Genomic DNA, 24170 nt, shown 5'->3' with positions numbered 1-24170 from the left:
AGAACCAGTCCGCGCGTGGTGTCCTGCTCTGGGCACCACGGCCCATGAAGGCTCGGCTCACCTTGCCAGACACAGGTTGGCACCGGGGTGGGAGTCCGAGCGCAGGTGATGGGGTCGGACACAGTAACTGCCGGGGGTAGTGCCCTGCTGTTAGCTGGCAGTGGGGTCTGGCTAACCAGGCATTGTGCCCCCTCACTGCTTGTCTGGGACCCCAACACACACCACCCACATATCCCTGTCACTGCCCTGGCATCCTGCCTCTCCGTACACCCAGTCCCGGGGGTCCATGACCCGTGACCCCTGTCTCTGGAGGGTCTGGAGGGCGGGTTGTCTTTTCAGCCCCCCAGCCGGGGCGAGTCCGGGTTTCACTGGGCTCCAGGCCCCGAGCGAGGCAGCAGGGCACATGCCTGCCCCAGCCCCTGGGGTCAGCTGCCCGCTGGGCTCCCTCAGCAGACAGAGAAGAAGCAAATTGCTAAGGAGCTGCTGCCGGGATGAGCTGGGCCGCAGCAGAGGGGGCGAATGTGCCACTTCCCAGCAATTGCGAGGGGTGGGGGCTTCACTGAATGTCCCAAGGAATTAAAATTAACACAGAAATGCCCCCACACCAACCCACACCCACTCATCCACCACACACTAGCACACACTTGCAACACAAATCCAGACAGCCACAACACACACCCATGCATCCATCACACACTAACACACACTCGCAACACACACACACTCATCCACCACACAGTAACACACATTCACAACACAAATTCACACAGCCACAATACACACACAGTCATCCACCACACACTAATACAATGCCCACATGCTCACACAAAGAGAAAACACACAGAGACGCTCATACACCACACACTAACACACCATACATGGCAAGTCAGAACATACACACACCACACACTAACCCCCCACTCACCCAGTCAGAACCCACACACAACCTCTTACTCACCACACCAACCCACAAGGCACACACTCACCCAGTCAGAACACACACACACACCCTCTTACCCCACATATTAACACACAACGAACACACCCTCACCCAGTCAGAACACACACAACCCCTCTTACCCCTCACACCAACACACAACGCACACACCCTCACCCAGTCAGAACACACACACACACACCCTCTTACCCCACACACTAACACACAACACACACACCCTCACGCAGTCAGAACACACACCCTCTTTCCCCCCACACTAACACACAACACACACACACAGTTAGAACACACACACACACACCCTCTTACCCCCCACGCTAACACACAACACACACACCCTCACCCAGTCAGAACACACACCCTCTTTCCCCCCCACACTAACACACAACACACACACCCTCATCCAGTCAGAACACACACCCTCTTACCCCACACACTAACACACAACACACACACCCTCACGCAGTCAGAACACACACCCTCTTTCCCCCCACACTAACACACAACACACACACCCAGTTAGAACACACACACACACACCCTCTTACCCCCCACGCTAACACACAACATACACACCCTCACCCAGTCAGAACACACACCCTCTTTCCCCCCCACACTAACACACAACACACACACCCTCACCCAGTCAGAACACACACCCTCTTTCCCCCCCACACTAACACACAACACACACACCCTCATCCAGTCAGAACACACACCCTCTTACCCCACACACTAACACACAACACACACACCCTCACGCAGTCAGAACACACACCCTCTTTCCCCCCACACTAACACACAACACACACACCCAGTTAGAACACACACACACACACCCTCTTACCCCCCACGCTAACACACAACATACACACCCTCACCCAGTCAGAACACACACCCTCTTTCCCCCCCACACTAACACACAACACACACACCCTCATCCAGTCAGAACACACACCCTCTTTCCCCCCCACACTAACACACAACACACACACCCTCACGCAGTCAGAACACACACCCTCTTTCCCCCCACACTAACACACAACACACACACCCAGTTAGAACACACACACACACCCTCTTACCTCCCACACTAACACACAACACACACACCCTCACGCAGTCAGAACACACACCCTCTTTCCCTCCACACTAACACACAACACACACACCCAGTTAGAACACACACACACACACCCTCTTACCCCCCACACTAACACACAACACACACACCCTCACCAGTCAGAACATACACACACACCCTCTTACCCCCCACACTAACACACAACACACACACCCTCACCCAGTCAGAACACACACCCTCTTTCCCCCCACACTAACACACAACACACACACCCTCACCAGTCAGAACACACATGCTCACCCAGGCAGAACACACACCTCCTCCCCACAGGCTAACACACCCTCCCGGTGCACTCATTTACACCTCGCCTCTGATGGCTGGCCCCAGAGACCACCCACCTGCCACACACACACACCCTGTACCCACCCGCCACCCACACCGCATCTCACCAGACGCACACAGAGAAAGCCTCCCACCCAGTCTCTTCCTACAGCATGAGAACCCCAACCCCTCATGGGGGCGGGGGGATGGAGGGACCATCAGCCGGGAGGGTCCAGCCCCCTCCCCAAGCCCAGCAAACTCCTTAAGCCTTTTCCTTTCTAAGAGGCATTTGCAACCTGGGCTGCATTAGGCAGGCCTGGGAGCGCCTCCCCGCACTCTTAACTGCCCCCTCAGCAGCTCCTTCCACTATCACCAGGCCCATAAATTATAAAGGACCCTCAGCCCCTCGCCTAATTGTTTAAAGACTGGGAATGAATGTAAAGAATGTCCCGCAGGCCGGGAGCGCGAAAACTAATCCGGGCCTGGAAAGTTCGGGAAGGTGGGGGGTGGGCTGGGAACCCCACCCCCAGACAATGGGGCTACAGTGTGCCAGAGTGGAGGGAAGGTTTTTGGGGGGGGGCGATCCAGGTGGGGTGCACGGGGAAGGAATTGCTGTGCTCCTGCGGGAGGCATGGGGAGGGGACTGGGCACTTGGGAGGGGTGGGGGGGTCCTGAGACCCCCACACACACACACACACACCCCTGGACATGGGTACCAGCCAAATAAAAGCCAGTAGGGCAGTGGCAGCCATGCAAGGAGGCCCCAGGGCAGCAGAACAGCCCTCCCAGGCTCTATCCGCAGGAGAGGGTTTCTGGGCAAGGCAGTGCCCCTTGGTAAGGGCAGATGCCAAGGAGAGGTGCAGCCCGGGGTCCTGGAGCTAAAATGGCCCATATCTGACCCAGGGGGCACCTGAGCCCAAAGGCCCTGGCGCTCACCACATTCTTTTCCCTCGTCCCTGGGGCTCCTTTTCAGCTCGTAGGAAGCCAGCCACCTTGGGGCCCCTCGTGCTCTGCCCCGGAACCGGCTCAGCCCAAACCTGCCGGCTAAGTTCTGCTTCCCGCAACTTGCTGAGCAAAGCACGGCGCCGGCTCTGCCACTGCCGGCTGGACCTCGCCACGCCGACCGCTCCGGCCGCCCAGCGCGGCCAATGTCAGGTGGAGGTCAGGGCTAGGAGCCAGCTCCTCCGGCCCCCGACTCGGGCAGGACCCCCTCAGGAACACACCAGCCTCAGATCCCGCCACCCTGACAACCCTGGCGGCTCCAAATGAGGCTGAGCCCCCACTGTGCCAGGCGCTGCACACACACGCCTGGAGAACTGGCCCCCGCCCCAAAGAGCTCATGGGCTGAATGGACAAAGGGTGTCAGGGGAAAGGGAGGCCCAGGGAGGAGACATAGTTTGCCCCAGGTCAACCAGCAGGTTGGTGGCAGAGCTGGGTGTCCTGAGTCCCACGCCAGTGACTGATCCACTAGGCCATATTGCCACCTATGAGGGAGCAGCTAAAAATTACACCTCCCTCAAGCCAGCACATGGAAATTATCTTGCCCCGCTCATCCCCCACCATCCTGTCGCACCATCTCCCACAGCAGGCGTAAGAGCCTTCCCCTCTGCAGCACCTGGCACCCAGGGCAGCTTCCCCAGATCTCTGCCTGAGCCCTTCCTCCTTCTCCTCTGGAGGGTTGCCTACCCCTCCTTGCTCGGGCAGGGTGATGTCCAGCAGTGACTGCTCCCGTCCAGGGCTGATCTTTCAAGCACTTTGGACTCTGTAACAACACATGCTGCTTTGCCGCTTGCACCGCACCCGCTGCTGAGCTCCAATTCAGCAGCCCCTAGCTGCTGAGCCAAGGTGCTCCCATGCCCTGCCCCTTGCCAGGGAATGGGAGCCCCTCCCACGGGATTTAACCCCAGGCTGCACTATTATCCTCAGTGTACAGCAGGGGAAACTGAGGCTCAGAGAGACTAGGTGCCTGGCCCAAGGTCACACAGAAAGCTCATGGCCATCTAGGAGTTGAACCCAGTCTCCTGAGGCCCAGTCTAGTCCTCTGCTCTCTGCACTAAATCCCTGGGAGAGCCTTTAGCACCCACCCATAACCTGGTTCACCAACAGCTGGGAAGCCCAGCTGACCTCCGAGCCACCCCACCCAGCTCTGTCAGCCCAGGCTCCGCCCAGCTCCAGTTCTGATCCAAACCCCCAGAAGGGCTCGGTTCTGACCCAGCTACCTTCCCTTTAAGAGCTGGCTTATGGCACAGCCGCCATTCTAGCCAGCAGCAGGGATCGAACCAGCCCCCTCCAGAGCTAACAGCACAAGCGGGTATAGCGCAAGCTAAAAAGCCAGACCTCCAGAGCAGTGAGTGTAATAGGCCCCTATCGCCTGCAGATGGGGCATAGTGGGGGACACCTAAGACACAGGGTCACACCTACTCCCCCAGCCCTGCTTGCTTGCTGCGGGAGATCTGAGCAAGGAATAGGGCAGGTCTCCTTTAAACACTTTGTGAGCCCTCTTGGGGCCCTCACTGTGTTTTTAGAAGCCTCTAGAGCAACATAGGCCTGTCCTGTATAGTAAGTCAACCTGGTTATTTGGACTCCATCATGCCAAGGCACTTCCTTCATATTACATTTGTTGTGCCAAGGGCAAACGACACAACGCTTGGCAGTGGGCAGGCAAGAATCCCACGTGCTGTTCTGCCGTTCCCCTCCCCACACCAGATGATAAGTAGAGGGGCCAGATACCTGTTGGTGAGGGTGGGAATGGTGTAAACACCGCAGAGGGGAGGGGATCTGCAAGGGGCAGTGGGGCAAAATTGAGAAGTGGGGAAGCCTGGGCGGGATACTGAGCAGCATTTCCTAAGGGCTGGTCTGCACTAACGAGTGAACATGCATTATTACCCGTTAACTTGCCCCCCGGCCGCATGCTCAGATCGTGTGTGCTGGAGACACAAATCATCTGGCATGACTGGGGGTATAGGGCAGAACACAAGGGATCGTCCCTCATCAGCTGTGATTATGGTGTAGCCTAGTGGGTCGTGCACAGGAGTGGGAGTCTGGAGACCTGCGATCTGCCACGGGCCTGCTGGGTGACCTTGGGCAAGTCACTCCCCCACCCTGTGCCTCAGTTTCCCCATTTGTAAAACAGGGCTAATGATACCGACCTGCTTTGTAAAGCGCTTTGAGGTCTACTGATGAAAGAGCTGGGAATGATCAGTGTTACTAACACAACCTCACTGTAGTGTGGAGATGAGCTAGCACCGCGACATAACAGCTGAGGGCTGCTACTCCTCTGATGCCTTCCCACAATTCCCTTAGGGCTCCCGCACCCCATGGTCTTGCCTTGCCATCTACCTATTCCCTGCTGCCTGGTGGGAGGTCACCTACCACTATAGAGACCTGTCCTGCATTGGTGTCCCACATTCGCATGCTGCTATCAGCAACTGGAGTCGTCCATCCCCAGTAGAGGGCTCAAGGGCCCTTTTAGGAATGGAATCTCAGGAGACCTGGGTTCAAATCCTGCCACTGACCTGCTGGGTGACCTTGAGCAAGTCACTTCCCTGCTCTGTGCCTCGGTTTCCCCATATGCAAAATGGAGAGAATGATTCTGACCTCTGTCGTGAAGTGCTTTGAGCTTCCCTGGGCTGTGAGAACGGTGGGAGTGAGGCCAAAGTACTGGGCAGCAGAAGACAATCCCACCCTAGGCCTGGACTAGAGTATCTGAGACCCCCTGGGGTGGGGTCATCCCAGTGGTCGTAGTGCTTTGGGGACCAAGAGCATCCAGTCAGCTCAGGAGAGGATCTTACAGAGACGAATTCCCATCATTACTCCTGTGCCAGCCAATTCCCCCTGCCTGAAGAAGCTCTCTCCCCAGCAACATAAAACCCCTGGCAGCTGTGTAATTTTTCTCCCTGTTTTTATGCCTACGTTACAGTATGTATATTTTCTTGGTTTGAGTTGATGGCCTTTTTTATGAGGGAGACCATAAAAAAAGCGAGAGGCCATTCTGCCAGCCTCCTGCGCACTCTCTGCCCTCCGTACATCCACCGGAGCGGGAGGAGAAAAGGGGATGTGGATTGAATGGGATTCCTGGGGTCCCCTCTTGAATCAGGATGATTTTTGGAGTCCCCGCGCGGGGGACAATACAGTCTCTGACACCCACACCCCAAACTGGATGGTGTGTCCAGGTCCCAGCGGAGAGGAAGTGTGGTGCAAAGGCTAGGACTCAGCATAGGGAGCCAGGACGCTGGGGTTCTAGTCTCAGTTTCACCCCAACTTCCTTGGGTGACCCATTTCACTGCCAGCGCCCTTCACCAAGGCTACAGATATGGGTGGCAGTGTGGCATGATGGCTAAAGGACTCAGGACACCTGGGTTCTATTCCCAGCTCTGCCATTGACAGTGAGCAAGTCCCTTCCCTGCTCTGTGCCTCAGTTTCCCCTCCCACCCTTTGTCTATTTAGCCTGTGAGCTCCTTGGGGCAGAGGCAATTTCTCACTCTGTGTCTGTGAAGCACCTGGCAGGACAAGGTTCCTGATCTCAGCTGACGCCTCTAGGCGCTGCTGCCATTCAAACAGCCATAAGGATCTGTAAATAGCTTTAAGCAAAAAAAAAAAACCCCAAGGCCAACTGACTCCCTCGACCAAAGGGAAACAAGGATGGCTGGGGCCCAATCGCAGGGACGGAGCCTTCCTTGCAATGTTCCTGGAGGTCAGAACGGAGCAGTTGGGATGAACTCCCCACCAGAACCAGAAAGTTTTTGATCCAATAAATGGACCAGACTCCCACCCTGGAGTCAGCGCCACGACGCTGCTGGGGAAGCCAATCAGGGCAGCCTGGCAGTGTTGTCACCCCATGGGAGGGGAGATTCCAGCTCATGGGTATTCTGGGCACCTCGAGAGGCCCATATTCTATCTACACACACCTCTGTCAGTCTGTCCCCATGTACCCCCATCTACCCATCTGTCCCCATGCACACCTCCCCATGCACACCCATCTAGCTAGCTATCCCCATGCACACCCATCTATCCATCTATCCCCATGCACACCCATCTAGCTATCTATCCCCATGCACACCTCCCCATGCACACCCATCTAGCTATCCCTGTGCACACCCATCTATCTGTTCCCTTGCACACCCATCTATTGATCCCCTTGCACACCCATCTATCTATCCCCATGCACATCCATCTAGCTCCCATCTATTACCTTGCACACCCACCTATAGATCCCCACACACACCCATCTATCCCCATGCACACCCATCTGTATCTATCTAGCCCTCTCTCTCAGCAATCTCATGGACCAGGCTGCTATCTTCTTATTTGTATCCATTTTAAAGACAGGAGACAAGTATGACAGGAGGGCAGGCACTTATGCCAGGAACCCCAACAACAGGCAGGAGGCCTCTCTCTGCTCAGCAAACTCCGGTGGCTCTGCAGGGGCAAGGGGGAGGAGGCTGAGACGTGCTCCCGCTAATTGTCCTGCTGGTTAGTCCAGCTCAGAGGGCAGCGTGGGGCCTGGACATCAGATGGCAGCTGGCAGTGCCGCTAGCCAGTGACGGCAGCTCTACGGGCTGTGCTGGACCTGGCAAGTGCCGGGTTTACGAGGGGCACCCAGGCACATGCCTGCCTGATATGGGTCCCATAACAGGGCAGGGGATGGGTGGGAGGGGGTAGGATGCAACAGAATTTCCAACATCAGGGACAAGAGCCAGGGGGCTGCTGAGCATCACAGCCTCCCGCAGACATTCACACAGCGGCCTGGCCCCGGGGAGATCCCACCCATGTGATCCTGAGACATGTGTCCCTAGATTTGCTCTCTCTCTCTCTCTGTGTACAGTGGAGAGTTACAGCGTCTTTACCCAGCCGTCAGGAGCGTCCCGTGTCACTGGCTGCCAGGCCTCATCCGTCCCAGCCCTCCCTGGTTTCAGTGCCAGCAGAGATCTCATTACACAGAAATTAGTGGCTAGAAGAATCATTTCCTTTTATTGCACCAGGGCCGGGTTTGCTGTAAATCCGGGTGAGATGCAGGAAATGTTCAGCTCCCTGCCGGAAAGGAGCCTAGAGCAGCACCCGTCTCCGGCCCCACCCCCACCCCCACCCCCCCAGCCCGAGCGGGGGCAGCGAGGGTCCCTGGCATGAAGAACCCAGACAGTCTCCTGGCAGAGGGAAAGGAGCGCCAAACAGGCCCACCTGCCACCAGATCCACCCGCCCGGGTTTGCCCCAGATCTGGATTCTCCCAGAGAACAAGCTGCAGCCAGTAGCACCCCAGCCACCAGGCCTGGCACCCCACACCGCACCCGCTGCAGGAAGGGAGCAGCACCCTGAGGGCTGGGCACAGGCTGCCCCTCCCTCCCTGGCTCCTGTCAGCTGGGATAGGTCACGCTGCACCCCAACACAGCCAATGCCCCCTAATCCTCCTCCCACCCCCCACCTCCCCTGCACCCCATCCTAGCCTCACCCAGCTCCCACACCACTCACTCGATCCCGCTAGCTCCAGGAGAGGGCTTGATACAGATGTGTAGGGGACATAGCATAGCAGGGGCAGCTATACAGCAAGGGGCAGGATCCTGGACCCACCCATGTCACCCCCTCACCCATCCACAGACAGGCTGCTTTTAACCCCTTCGCTGCCACGCTCCAGTCTGTGCACACGCACACACGCACACGCACATCCTTGTCCCAGGAGAGGCTGATTCTCAGAAAGATCAGACACAGGCGTGCCGCTGGCTGGCCCTGCCTCTGGACCCGGGGCCAGAGGGGGTTACACGCCCCACCACGGGGGCAGCGGAATGGGTGACGGGACAGGATTCAAATCCACCCCCAAAGTCATCCCAAGCCTGCGTGACCCCGGAGGGGTCCACAAACCGCCACCCCCACCCCAGACAGTGCTATCGGGCTCCCTCCTGGGCACACAGGCCCCAGATCAATACCTTCCCCCCCGCGCCGCCAGGCAGCATTGCAGAGGGTCGCTCACTCAGCCTGCTCCAGGACAGACAGACAATCCAGCCCTGCCAGGCCCCAGGACTCCCACGAGCCTCCACATTCCTCCCAGAAGACTCCCCTACTCCCGGTCCAGCCCCCAGGCAGCCCCACGCCAGGCCCAGGCCCACCCCGGTGGTATTTACACTCAGTGCTTCCTGTGATATAGTGCAGGGCTCCCAGCACCCACCCCTGCCCCAGTGGAGATGCAGGAAACAAAGCGCTAATTACAGTGGCCTGGAACAGCTGTGAGGAAATTCCCTTCCCAGGGTGACGGAGCCCCTCATTCCATGGGGGGCCCAGCCCAGGGCCTCCGCTAATCCGTGCAATAAGGAAAGGCCTGACCAGGGGATTAAGGAACAGCACGTGGGGTGGGTGGGGGGAATCAAGGGCAGTTGGACAGAGGGGCTATCGGGGCAGCCAGGGAGGGGGGCTATACTTCTAAAGGGGGCAGCTGGGGTTCCAGGGCGGGGGGAGCGTGATGCCCAGGGCATGGGAGGGATTCTGGGGGAGTTTTGGGGGCACAGGCTGTAGTTCCAGGGCCACGGGGGTTCCAGGGCAGGAGGAGATGTGATTCCATGGAGGAGGGGGGCTGTGGATCCAGGGGAGCTGTGTTTGGGGGGGTGCTGTGGATCCAGGGGGGCTATGGTTAGGGAGGGGGTGCTGTGGCTCCAGGGAGGCTGGGGAGGGTTCCGAGGGTGCAGCGAATCCAGTGACAATCTTACACAGTCCATGCAGGCCTTCCCCGCACCACCCCCCAAAGCACACATCACTTCTCCCCAAATCTCACTCAGGCCACAGGGGCTGGACCTGATGCCAGGCTAACTGCAGCTGCGGGGTCAGGAATATGAGGGGCGGGGGGGCTCAATTCTTCCCCATTGTAGATGCAGGACTCCTGGGTCCCTCCAGCATCCCCCTCTGTTTCCATGAGCCTGCCCATTTCCCCCACACACACACACACACACTCTGACCAGCATCTGGGAGCAAGGGGCTGCATCCATCCCGCTCTGGGCCTTAGGGGAGCCACTGGGCCTTTTAGGGTGGCCCCTGGGCAGCTGGGGGGGATGTCTGAGGCTCACCTGCCCTCTGGAGCTGGGCATGTGGAGCCTGGCACATCTCTGCCAGCCTGACAGTGGCACGGGGTGTGGCACGGACACCTGACCCCCCCTTCTTGGACCCTGCCCCCCATCCCACACCCCCTCCATGGAAGCCTGGCCCCCACCCCCTTGGATTCATGTCCCCTCCTTGGGGCCCACCCCTGAGCCCTCCTTGCCGTTTATTCAGTTCTGTGGCATGTAACGGGCTCCCAGGCAGGCGCGGGGCTCTCCCCCAACTCCGGCTCGCCCTTCGCGGCGTCCTTGAGGCCAATCGCCCGGCCCCCTCGGGTGCATTTTCCTCGGCTCACTAGGCTATAAAGAATCCTTTCAGGTTGTCTCTCCTCCCGCTGCGCTTGGAGCTGGAGGAGCCGCAGCCCCTGATGCTGGTAAAGGGGGAGGATGCAATGCTGGCCTTGGCACAGCTCCGTTACGGGGGGACAGGACCGAGCCCACACCCCAGAGCTGGACGCATGGTTCGCTGCAGGAATCCTGGCCCTGCCCCTCCCCAGAACTGGGCACATCATTCCTTCTGGGAATCCCGGCCCTGCCCCTCCCCAGAGCTGGGCGCTTTGTTCCCTCCTGGAATCCCGGCCCTGCCCCTCCCCAGAACTGGGCACATCATTCCCTCTGGGAATCCTGGCCCTGCTGCTCCCCAGAGCTGGGCGCTTCGTTCCCTCTTGGAATCCTGGCCCTGCCGCTCCCCAGAGCTGGGCGCTTCGTTCCCTCTTGGAATCCTGGCCCTGCCGCTCCCCAGAGCTGGGCGCTTCATTCCCTCTTGGAATCCTGGCCCTGCCCCTCCCCAGAGCTGGGTGCTTCGTTCCCTCCTGGAATCCTGGCCCTGCCCCTCCCCAGAGCTAGGCACATCATTCGGTGCAGGAATCCTGGCCCTGCCGCTCCCCAGAGCTGGGCGCTTCGTTCCCTCTTGGAATCCTGGCCCTGCCCCTCCCCAGAGCAGGGCGCTTCGTTCCCTCCTGGAATCCTGGCCCTGCCCCTCCCCAGAGCTGGGCACACTGTTAGCTCCAAGAATTCCTTCCTTTTCCCTTCCCCGCTCCCCACAGGGCAACCCGGATTTATTTCTGATTTGCTTTTGCTCTCCAGTTACCCACCCGCAAATGAGAAACTTTCAGATGGTATTGGATTTGCCGTATGGATCACATGTTATTTCTACCCCCTAACTGGACAGTTTCATGATTAGCCATCCCTCAGTCATCCCACTCCTTCACTGTGGGGGCAGGGTTGGAGTGGTTCTGCTTTAGCTCCCCCCACACTTTATTCTGGGCCTTGCAGGGCCCAGCCCCATGGGTGTAAATTAGAGCAGCCTGAGGGCCTCTCTACCTTACACGCTGCTCTGCATGAGAGCCAGAGAATACCCATAATGCAGTGCACTCCAGCCATCTCCTCCTCACTCCACATACACCAGTTCAACATCAGCCAGGACACCCTCTGCGTTGAGGGGGAGTTTCTCGTCTATGCCCCTTTATGGCGCCTTCCCACTGCTGGGGTGAAACAAACATGCTAGAGTCTCACTTGCAGAAATAGCAGATGTGATACTTGAAGCCCCTGCCAGCAGATTCACTGGCTGGAGCATGAGATGTGTCAGGTCCGGAGGGTGGGTGGGGTGCACTAAATGCAGGAGGGGTCTGCGTAGGGAGGGAGTTTGTGGTATGGGAAAGGTCAATATCCTCTGCACTCGTGATAGTGACCCCCAGCGTTTCTCATCAGTAGCTCTCAAAGCTCTTTACAAAGGAGGTCGGTATCAGCTGGGGAAACTGAGGCACCAAGCAGGGCAGTCTGAGTCCCAGTCTGACGCTCCACCTGCTAGGCTCCAGGCAAATGGCGGCCCGAACGCAGCTGCAGCAAATTCCCTTTAAAATCCCAGCACCCACTCTGGTGTATTTATGTGGTTTGCTGCCCATAAGGCACAGGAACAGGACCCCAGCCCAGAGAGCCGGGGTTCTGGGATAGATCCCTCGACTCTCCCAGTGGGGGAAAGTGTATCGGGAACTCTGCAGAACATCATCATGATGACTGAGATTCCGGTAGCACACAGGGCTCGGCATCGCTACGTCTCTCAGGGGTGTGAGAAATCTACCTGCTAGCCAGTGTCGACGGTGCTGGGCTGACGGAAGAATTATTCCGTTGCCTCTTGGGGGGGGGGGTCCTTACGCCGATGGGAGAACCCCTCCTGTCCCTGTCGTGAGTCTAGTGGGTAGAGCAGGTAATAGTGAGCCAGGACTCCTGGGTTCTGTTTCCAGCTCTGGGATGGGAATGGGATCTAGTGGTTAGAGCAAGGGACTGTGAGTCAGGACTCCTGGGTCCTATTTCCAGCTCTGGGAGGGGAGTGGGACCTAGTGGTTAGAGCAAGGGACTGCGAGTCAGGACTCCTGGGTTCTATTTCCAGCTCTGGGAGGGGAGTGGGGTCTAGTGGATACAGCAGGGACTTGTAAGCCAGGGCTCCTGGGTTCAAGTCCTGGCTCTCACAAGGAGTGCGATTCAAGGTGCGGGGCAGGACTGGAAGTCAAAACTCCTGGGTTTCCTGTTTCCAGCTCTGCAGCTAATGCTTTTGTCCCTGGCTCTGCCACTGACTCCATTCGCTCTCCCCATCTGTCCAAAGGGGAGCCCCCTGCCTTGTCTCCCCAGGGCCTGGGAGGATCAGTCTGTGTCTCAGGAGGATGGAGGCACCAGCTCGGCCAACCCCAGCTGCACAAGTGACCCGGGGACCAATGCACTGGCTGGGGCTGGGCCTCATGCAACCAAAGCCCAGAGCTCCCTCGCCTAAGGCTCGTGGCAGTGAACAGAAAGACGCCCCGGGGTTTCAGTGGGCTTTGGCTCAGGCCACGGAGCAGCTGCCAGTGGGGCATTTGAGCACTGGGGGGTGGGGGGGAGGCAGAGTTGCGGGGGTGGGAGGGGAGTGTCTGCTGGGCGGTTCAGTTCAGCAGCATCACTCGATCAAAGTTGTCCCTCTCCCAAGCCAGTCCCTTGACACCCCCACCCCACCGAATAAAGCGTCCAGTGGTGGGCAGATTAATCAGCATTGTGTCTTTTTTTCTATTCCTTTGTGTTCTTCCCACACAGAGTGGAGCCACCCTGCCCCTGCCCCAGATGCCCACATCTCCAGCCCCCCACCCTGGCCCTCCCAACCAGGTCTCCATCTCCACCCCCAAGCCCCATTCCTGCTCCTGTCCCACCCGTCCAGGCCCCAATCCCACCCCCTGGCCGACAGGCCTGGCCCCCCATCCCAGCCGGTGCCCCCCAGTCCCCCGCCCTGTTCCCTGTGTCCGCCGGAGCTCCTGGGGGAGCAGAAGGGAAAGTCATTAGTGGGATTCCTGCAGTAACGCGCCAGGCGGCCCGTGGCAACCGTGCTGGGAACGTCTGCAGCTCAGAGGTGGGTGGGCTGGAATGTCCCCCTGGAGTGGAAGGCGCCCGGTTGCACTGGGGTTTCCCAGCTGTGGCGGAGGGGGGGCTGCTACAGAAAGCTGTCTGGCTTTCCATGGGCCTGTCGCAAAATCTGTTCATGCCCTGCCCACATGGAGCCAGGGGACTCAGCCAGGACTACCCCCATCCTAACACATGCCTGCCCCCAGCAGGGGCCCCTACCCCCGTCCTCCCCCGACTCCCACAGCGCCCCTACGCCTCTTCCTCCAATACACCCCCTCCCCTATCTTACCCTGCCCCCAAACACACTCCCTGCCCCCACCATCCCCTGGCTGTCCGCGTTCACACTGGAAACGCCCCCAACAATGGAGCAGGTCTGGTGCCTAACGGAAAGGCTCTCTGCACAGCTCCACATGGCCTGGGGACTTTCCTGAAGCTCCACCCACAGTCCCCAGGCTCTACCCACCATCCTAGGGTGGCTGGATATTTTTGCCAAAATTATTGCCTGTGAAATAGCAACGGTGACATTTAAACTGTCACCATTAGGCTCCAGAGTCAACAACCCTCGGGGATGAAAGGGACAGTCCAGGCCTGTCCATCTTTAGACTCAGCAGGGCTTAGCTGCCACATGCTCCGAAGGTCCAGGTAGGGGGATGAGGCAGGGTTTTCAGTCATAATGGCTAGAAAAATTTCAGCCTTAAGTTGTCCAAAGTGACCCCTGTTTCTGGGTGCCTTTGTGTGCCAGGGGCCTGAACGTTTCCATCGCAGGTACCCATGAGACCACCAGGATGAATTCCCCCCAGCATGGGACCTTTGCCTTGTGCTAGTGTCTTTTGTAACAGATGCTTGGAGGACTCCAGAAATGGGGTGCAGATGAACTCCTCCCCCCATAGCAATCATGGAGTGGTGTCAGGGGACCCCTGGCCGGCGTCTAATCCAGCCATCTTCATCCTATCGCCAACTCCAGATGCTCAGACTCATGAGCCAGGTCCCCGGAATCATGAGATCTTTAAAAACAGGCACTTTTTAACAATAATAAATGCCAGGTTCTTTGCATTGCCCTTCTGGCTCCCTGAGCCTTGAGGGTCACGCTCAGGGTCAAGCTGATCAGGAGATTGGGGTCAGGAAGGAATTGTCTCCCAGGCCAGATTGGCTGGGCCCTTGGGGGTTTTCACCTTCCCCTGCTGTATGGGGCACAGATCAGCATCTGGGATCACCCAGGCAGATCAATTCCCTGCCATTGCAGAGGCCTCCCTCCGGCACCGGTGGCACCTCGGTCTCTCCTGCTCTTTATCCGTATCTGTGGCACACACCACTGTAGTCTCCAGGAGACTGAAATGCTTTGGTCTAACTAACGTTACTGGGCTCAATACAGGGGTAACTGGGTGTGCCGTACAGGAGGTCAGACTCTGATGTCCCTTCTGACTTCAGACTCTATCAAGTGAAACCCTCGAATGGGATTTTCCAGCTTTTCCCCACAACAGTAAAGCCTATGGGATGTTTGGTGTAGGGGTGGGGCGTTAAGCACATGGGGAGCTTCTCACATGACTCCAGAAGCTGGGGATTTGAGCACAGCCCCAAATATCACGAGACTCATGATGAAACTCATTATTCGAGCCAAGGACACTGGTGAGTGTGTGTGTGTGATCTCCATTACAGTGGTAGGAGGAAAATGATAAAAAGTGTGTTAAGTTATACACACCCATCCCTCCCTCCCAATACGTCCATTCCCTGCCCTCAAGTGCCAAATCCATCCCTGATAACAACCAACATCCATTAGGTCAGCTATAGCACGGGAACCAGTCAGCTCAGTTACAGCAAGGCTGGACTCCTGGGTTCCATCGCCCGCCCGGCTCATTGCTTGGCCGTCATTCCCCTCTCCCTGTGCCTCAGTTTCCCTCTCTCTTAGGCACTTAGCTAGCTCCCACTACCATTGTTTCTGAGCATCTCAAATGTATTTGCCCTCACAGCCACCCCGGGAGGGAGGACAGTGCTGTTATCCCCACTGGGGAACTGAGATGGGGCCAGGGGCAAGGTGGCCAGGACTTCCCTGTGCCTAACACACCATGACCCCCACCAGCCAGGGGGAATTAGGTGCCTCCATAGCTTTGAAGTTGTGGGCCTCAGTGACTTGCCCAAGGTCACACGCCGGTAATATCCCCCCTAGCTCTTATCACCAGCGGATCTCAAAGCACTTCAGCGCCACTGTCCCCATTTTACAGATGGGGAAACTGAGGCCCAAGGTCACGCAACAGCACTGGAAATAGAATCCAGGTGGGCTGAGTCCCCAGGCCAGGGCTCAAGCCACTAGGCAACTCTGCCTGCAGCACAGCCGGGCCTCCAACCCAGGTCTCCAGCGTCCCAAGCTGGTTCCCTCACCACCCACCCTATTCCAGCGATGCCCGCAAGGCCAGCCTAGCACAGGGCTTGCTTAACACCCTGCCCCATTTCTGGCTGAGGCCCATGTGCATGCAGGTGGCAGGGGCTAGCTGCCCTGAGTGGCCCCCCTCTCCTCCCCTACCTGTTCGGCCCCTTAAGTTGAGCAACCTGGCCTTTGTGGACCAGCTACCTGCTCTTCTCTTCAAGCCCTGGCTGCACGTTCCTTTGTGTTTTCGCTTTGCTTCGCCCTTCGGCAGAGGTCCCCCATCCCCCCAGCCCAGCTGCAGTGGGTTTATCTAATGCTGCGGCTAATTTATGTGTAAAACAAATGCCTTCCAACGGCAACTTATCTATTTTAGCACCTAGCATTAAACCTCTCCCAGGGGAGGAATCGTAACCCTCCCCCTCCCGCCCCAGGCCCATCTCAGCTTTCCCCTCCACCTGGGGCCCAGCAGCCTGCCATTGCTCCGTCCCCGCTGACAGAAGGCAGACCCCGCGTGCCAGTGGCCAGTGGCGTTATCAGCTGTGTCCGTCTAAAGGACGGCTGCCTTGTCACCACGGCGGGAAAGCAGCGCAGGGAGGGCCGGGGGAGACGGGGCGCCATAAAGCCGGGGATCGTTCAAAGAGGCAGGAGACAGGGAGAGCGAAAGATGTGGGGGAAGGTGTGTACATGGATGCACACACACAGGCGTGGGCAAAGCACAGACGCACACCCAGGGCATGGTACACAACACACACAGAGGTCTGGGCATAGCACACACACACACACACACACACACAGAGGGGCATGGTCACGTGCCAAAGAGCCAGACAACATGCTGCCAATACCGCCTGTCCAGCCCCGAAGTGGCCGTGGCCGTGGCCGCGGGCGAAGGTGCCAGCCGGCAGAGCCGGCTCCGGGGAGCTGTTTAACATTCATCATGCGCGCGCCAGCCAGAAAAGTCCGGGCGCTTTTGACTTGCTCTTCGCGTCCCTGAGCTGCTCGCTGGTTTTAAGCCCTGGAAAGGCTGGATCGAGGCAGGGATGGAACCCACACACTGCACACAACACACCCACCCTCCGCACAACACACAGACACACTGCACACAACACACACACACACACTGCACACAGCAGCCATACATTGCTCACAACACACACACTCTTCACACAGCAAAGACACTGCACACAACACACCCACTGCACAACACACATTGCACACAACACACACACACACCCCGCACAGCACAATACATACACACACACTGCATACAACACACTCACCCACCACACAACACAAACACACACACACACCGCACAGCACAACACAAACACACTGCACACAACACACTCACCCACCGCACAGCACATACACACACACAGCATACCACACACACACACACACACACACACACTGCACACCGCACACAACATCCACTCACCGCACACGACACAACGTACAACGGCGCACACAACACACACACACACATACCTATACATACATACTGGTATACACACTACTTTCCCACCACTACACACACACATATAGCAGTATACATGCCACACACACATACTGGTATACATCCCCCTTTCTTATCGGTATACACACCACACGGCTACCAATATACACACATCACATAAACCACATACACATATATCACACACACCGCACAACTCCACACACACACACACAGACAAACACACACACACTCTCCCCACCCCCCATACACACCCCAACACACATGCACACCCCACAGGTGCACACACTCCCCAGACGCACACACCTCCCCCATGCACAGGACATTACACACACCTAGACACATCCACACAGAGTGCGAGCGTTTTGTGGGATGGCGTCAAGTAAATCACTGCCAGGACCCATTTGCTGGCTCGAGTAATGAGCCCTCACGCCTGAGACTCTCCAGCACCTTGTGAGGTCGACACCATTAAGACCATCTTGCAGGAGGTGAAACTGAGGCACAGCAAGTATCTGGCCCAAGGTCACACAGTGAATCAGGGGTAGAACCAGGAGCAGAACCCAGGCGTCCTGCCTCTCTGGCTCCTGTCCTCGCCTGCGGGCGACACTCCCGCTGTGACAAACCCACCCGAAACTATTAACCCTGGCATGCCCCACGGGGGGATGGGAAGGGTTGGACTTTCCTTCCACCCGCCACAGGGACTTCGAGCCGGAGCCGCCTGCATGTTGCTTTCCCTGCTGTGTATTTTCCCCCTGGCTCGGAGGAAGGGGAGAAAAGAAGGTCATTGCATTAAAAAAAACACACACACAAAAACTTTTCTCTGTGCAGTGGCAGTAATAATCCAGAGACCCTGAAAAGCAGCAGCAAAGGGCGGGCGATTTGGAGAGAGGGGGGCGAACCGGCGAGTTAAGTTTCATTTAGCCGGGTGGGTGAGCAGCAGAGAGGACGGCAGAGAAGGGGGGGGGGGGGCAGGGAAAGAAATGAAAAATAGGAAGGGAGAAAGAATGACTTCTCACATATGGGCTCCTTCAGCGTCCTGAAAAATGTCTCCAGGAGAGGAGGAGAACCCTGCGTGAAGGGCAGTGACTCTCTGGAATCTCCTTTCTGGTGTAGTTTTGCTTAACTCTATACTCATTGTATCAAAGAGCTAGCAATGGGACAGGCCGTAAAGATGAGTTATGGGCCCGAGACAGGCAGAAATATAACATCATGGAAATGCTAATGACTCCGCGCTCCCTTTCTTTATGGCGGGTGGAATACAGACTTCAATCATAAAAACAATCTTCCAACATTTTAATGGGCTCCATCATGCTCTCGCTTGTCCGTATATTTGAAAGATAAATCAAGGCCCCCGGTTGGAATGAATTTCCCGTCAAACTCTGCTACTCGTTGGAAATTGATTGGCTTTAAGTCTGGATAGTTTGCGCAGTCGAGTTGGGGCTGCGGAATAAGGCCGGTGGGGGTGGGGAGGATGAGTGCGGGGCTGGGGGAGGGCGGTGAGGCAGGAGGATTGCAACGCCCCGGCGTCGGTAGCTTTTGGAGGAGGATGGCGGGGTGGCTGGTGATGGAGGGTTCGATTTGAAGTCCACTGGGCCAACTTGGTCGCTGGCGCGCCAGATGCTTTGTGGGCATTAATGAATTTGGCTTGCCTGTGATGTAGCCTATGAGCAGGGAAACTGAGGCAGAGCACGGCACACAAACACACCCACCCACCGCCTCTTCACCACAGTCTCGTATTCTGGGGCACAAAACACAAAGCTCCTAAGCAGCCTGCCCAAGGTCGTACAGCGAATCGGTGGAAGGGCAGGGGAGAGAACCCAGGAGTCCTGACCCTTTCCTTAGCCCCGACAATTGCAACCCGCAGGATGGAAATGTAGGAGGCCGGTTGCTCTGGCAACGCGCTCTCTGACTGTCTGATCTCGCCAGGGGCTGCAGGGTGGGGGTAGCAATTCACATACCTTGGGCTTGCAGTTGAAAGCAGCCGTGCAGCAGGCACAGCCTGCAGGAACTGGGGACCTGCGGAGAGGTCTGTAGGCCGGAGTCCTGCTGTAGCATTGAGCTGGGTAACACCTGCTTAAATGGGGCAGTTCTGACGGGTAGAAGGCACCTCGGACAGGCCAGGTGCTGGGATGCACCCATTGCAGCAGGGAACAAAGCAGCCACAGGGGAGTCCACAGGACCCCATAAGCATCCACTTGCCATATTCGGCCCCAGTCATCACCACGGACCTTCTGTTCCAGATGCACCAGCCTCCACGCCCTTTGCTTTGCCATCAGTAGGGTTTTTAATGCCCTGCAGGCTGCCACCACTAGAGGGCGACATGACCACACACACACTCACCCACTTAGACCTGGTGTTTCCTCCAGCAGAGGGCAGCACATGCTCCCCTAGGCCCAGCCCAGTTCCGCACAGGAGACGTGAGCCTTGCTGCAAGCGAGACACCCACCTTGCTGAATCACGGGGGGCCTTAGCGAGTACTTTACAGAGGTGCCAAGGGCCAGGATAGGGGCAACGACAAAGGGTCCCAGAGAATCCTTCTCCCAGAGGGCACATGCAGGCTGCTGGGGAGAAGCGTGGCTGAGTGGGTGTGGCTGGGGCCACTGCTGCTCTCAGGGGAATGGCGGGTTCTGCTGGAGCAGAACGGAGAGGCTGTGAAGTCACAGCAGTGCCAAGTCTGCCCTATGCAGCCAGCTGCCCCCTGCACAGCCAGCCCCATGGGGGTCCACGACTCCTAGGAGTCCACAATGCGCCTGGCTCCCCCGCACAGCCCCAGGCTGGGTGACTCTAAAGGGGCTGCTGGACCCAGAGCACCCCCGGTACAGTCCCAGTTGTAAAGATCGGGGGGCTGGGGTGCAGACTGACTAAGCAATTCACCCAGGTAGCCTGTGGCAGAGAAGAAAATTAGACCCAGCTCTCCCAAGTCCCAGGCTAGCGCGGTAACCACTGGGCTATCCTTCCCCCGCACCTTAGCAGAGACAATCCTGTTATACCAAGATCCGTCTACTACACAAGCTAGTCAAAAAATTTCCGTCAAAACACTTTTTCTAAGGAAAATTGGGGCTTTTAAATTAAACAAAAATTTTCACAGAAAGCATCTGCTTTCTCCTCAGATATTTTTGGTGGGTTCTTTTGGTCAGGAAACAAAAATTTCAGTTTTCCAATGAGAAGCCGAAATTTTCCATTAAAAAAACTCCTCTTATTTTCCCAAAAGCTTGACCAGCAGGCAGCATGGTCCAGTGGCTAGAACTGGGACTCTGGATTCTGTTCCCAGCTCAGTCACTTGGGCAAGTCATTTCCCTGTGCCTCGGTTTCCCCAGCTGTAAAATGAGGATAATGATCTTGAGCGCCTTTCTAAAGTGTTTTGACATCTACAGCTAAAAAGCACTAATAGGAGCCAGGTATTATTATGACCTAGGTACTTAAACAGTGTTGCCAACTCACATGAATTCACTGAAAATCTCCCAGTATTTGGTGTTTTTCTTAAATTCCTAGCTCCTGGAGTCATGTGAGAATCTCAGCTTTCATTTTTAAAGAAGAGGCACATTTCTATCCTGGGTGGTTGCAGAGAAAAGCCTGCAGATGTGATCCCAATGGGTAAAAAAGGAGAAGGCAAATAAAACAGACCCCTTCCAACAATCCCATGATGTTCTATCTGGATCTTGTGATTTTTTTTAACACTCAGGGGTGACAAAACCATCGGTGTGGCCCTGCTCTCTCACCACCTTACTGTCATGCTGGATTTTAGCCTCCAGACACCACCAGCAGGTAGGAAAGGATCAATCCCATTTTACAGATGAGGAAACTGAGGCAAAGGACAGCTTAAGTGACTTCCCCCAAGGTCAGTGGCTAAGCAAGGACTTGAATCTGCATCTCGTGGGTATTAGTACAGCACCCGATCTGCTGGACCATGCCTTCTGACAGGCCCTGTGTAAACACATAGTAAGAAGACAGCTCCCAGCTAATCCCAGCTACCTCTCCCTAGCTGCCCAATTTCCCAGCTTCCCCCAGCATTGGTGAGGCAGCTGAGTCTGTGAGGCGTCAGGGACACCGGGGTCTCTTTGCCACCAGCTCTGGGGTCAGCATTTAACAAACTGAGATGCCAGGGAGTTCTTCATTTCCACACTGGATTTGGTGACAACCTTGAAAGGCCAGTGAATCTGTCCCAGGAAATCATCCAGGGGGAACCTGCCAGCCCCGGGGTACGTGGACTTGATTCACCCTAAGCGTGTCCTGGCTCCCTCTAGCAGCCACATATAAGGGTATGTGCTACCAGCTCACAGAACCCCTGCTTCCTCCCCAGTGGGAGACGCTGGCACAGAAGTTCCTGGGTTTCTAGCCCCACTGATCCCACCTTTGGGTGGATACCTGGGAGTGATTTGGCTTTGTCTAGTGTGGGATGTCCGGCCTGCAGCCCAGGAAGCAATCCTAGCGCACAGGTTCTCTTTCTCTTTCAGGCATCCCCCTCCAGTTTCTGACACCGCCACCCACACACCCACCTTGCCTTGTGGCACAGCTCCGGTCTGGCACCCCCTCAGTGGAAATTCGAGTCTTCAGTCCCCTAAGAACAAACTTGGAAAGTTTAGATTCTTATCAGTAAATGGCCGTCAACGTCGATTTTGCCAGACACACACAAACCGACAAAACCCATTTCCATCAGTAATCATCAAACTGTACAGCTAGGCAAAGTAAGACAAATGCTGCCTGAGAACACAGTCGAGTTTGATTTAAGGGTATTTACTCGGTATATTTTGACATGTGATGTTGACAATTTGCGTTTTAATGGTTATAAAGCTTTAGCCTTTTGAATCTCAGCGTCTACTGTCATTCAATAATTGTTGTCTACCTCCCTCCCCATTGTCTAACCCCCCCTCATAATTTCCTGCAACTGTGAAAATTTAAATTGATAAGAAATAAAAAATGCTTAAAAATAAACATTGATAGTATACGGTGAAACTAGAACAAAATAAAATTGAAATCTGCCCAGCCCACCTTTGCAGCACTATTAAGGCAGCAATAACTTGCTGTCAAGCCAAGCGCACCATTGATATTTACACACTGCAAAGTCAGCCTGTGGAACTCACAGCCACAAGATCTCACTGGGCCAAGAGCCTGCCAGGGTCAGAGGAGTATCAGAGATGTCTATGAGAAATAAGAGCATCCAGGGTCACACCTGTGAGCTTCGAAGGGATTAAAACTCTCCAGCAGGAGGGCAGGAGCCAACCTCTAATGGATGGGGGTTGGGAGGAACTTCCCCCGGGGAAGCTTGTTCCATCATTGTCCGCTGGGGCAAGCCTTCCATCATCCTGTGACGCTGCCGGTACTCGCCAGAAACAGAGGACGGGTTGCCCCCTAGACAAGACTCTAGCCTAGGTCTCAGGACACCCCAGTTCAATTTGCTTCTATGCCACAGGCTCCCTGTGTGACCGTGGGCAAGTCACGTGGTCTAGCTGGGCCTCAGCTGTCCAATCTGTGCAATGGAGATAAGCCTTTCAGGGGGGCTGTGAGGGTAAATGCGGTGAGGATACTACGGTAATGAGGCCCAGATACATGCCTGTGCTAGATAGAGGGACTCCTGGTCTGACCCAGTCTGGCGCCCCTATGCTGGGGTACGTCCTCACCCTGCATCTGGGCTGCTTCTCCAAGGGGCTTGTAGGAACATATGTCAACTGGGGTCAAATTCCTTTCTCTGTGCCTGCCCCTCACACCCCCCCCCCCCCCCGGATCCTGGGCAGCTGCATCCCATTAGCTGCGGGCTCCTCCCACCACAGCTCTGCCAACGCCTCTCATTCCCTAGCCACAGCCCCTCCTCCTACCCCAGCCCTGGGTGTCTTGCGTAATCAAGTCAGACACTGTGGTGGGTTTTTTCATGTGCACGTACATGGTGCCGGCCCATGAATCTTATTCGAACGGTTATTCACGTCCTTTCTGAAAGCGCTGGGTAATGCTGATGTTAAACAGCGGCTGTGTCCCACCCCAGAGGGAGCTGCTTTTCAGTGGTCAGGAAAGTGTAACGTTTATCTCCTTCCCTTCCCGCACAGGGGAGCTCAATGTGCACACACAGAGCCTTGGGAGAAAGGTGCAACTGGACATTATGTATTAGCATGACCGAGGGTACCGGAAGAAAAGACCTGCCACAGCCCCAAGTCTCAGAGCCCAGGCCAGTTGACTCAGGCTCGTGGAGCTGTAAATAGTAGTGTAGACGTTCAGGCTCGGAAACACAGAAAAGCAGGAGGGTTTCAAAGGCCAGGCGCCACCCTGAGCCCAAACAGCCACATGGCTATTTCCAGCCCCCCAGCCCAAGTCAGTTGACCCAGGCTCTGAGACAAAGTGCCACAGGTTTTCTTTGCAGAGCCAACGTACCCCCGAGACCCCAGCTGCCGTCAGGGCCCCGTTGCAGGCAGGCACAGCACGGACACAGGGCGAGAGGCAAACCCTGCCCCAAAGAGCTCACTGTCTAAATAGCCAGTGACTGGGAGATGCACAGAGAAGGGGAAGATGACATGGACAGAGCCAGGAGTGGAACCCACATCTC

General features: G+C 56.5%; 1 long non-coding RNA gene across 1 annotated transcript in view; it reads right to left on the bottom strand.

The window, feature by feature from the left end:
• Positions 1-9400, bottom strand: part of LOC142069678 (uncharacterized) — a 30117-nt gene extending 20717 nt beyond the window's left edge. The window contains exon 1 of the long non-coding RNA XR_012665623.1: positions 9282-9400. This is a non-coding gene — a long non-coding RNA (uncharacterized LOC142069678). The remainder of the gene's footprint in view (positions 1-9281) is intronic.
• Between the last annotated feature and the right edge of the window lie 14770 nt (positions 9401-24170).

Source organism: Caretta caretta, chromosome 20 (assembly GCF_965140235.1).
Source record: "Caretta caretta isolate rCarCar2 chromosome 20, rCarCar1.hap1, whole genome shotgun sequence".
Classification (NCBI taxonomy): Eukaryota; Metazoa; Chordata; order Testudines; family Cheloniidae; genus Caretta; species Caretta caretta.
The sequence above is the reverse complement of the archived record's forward strand: the minus strand, read 5'-3'. Positions and strand labels throughout refer to the sequence as shown.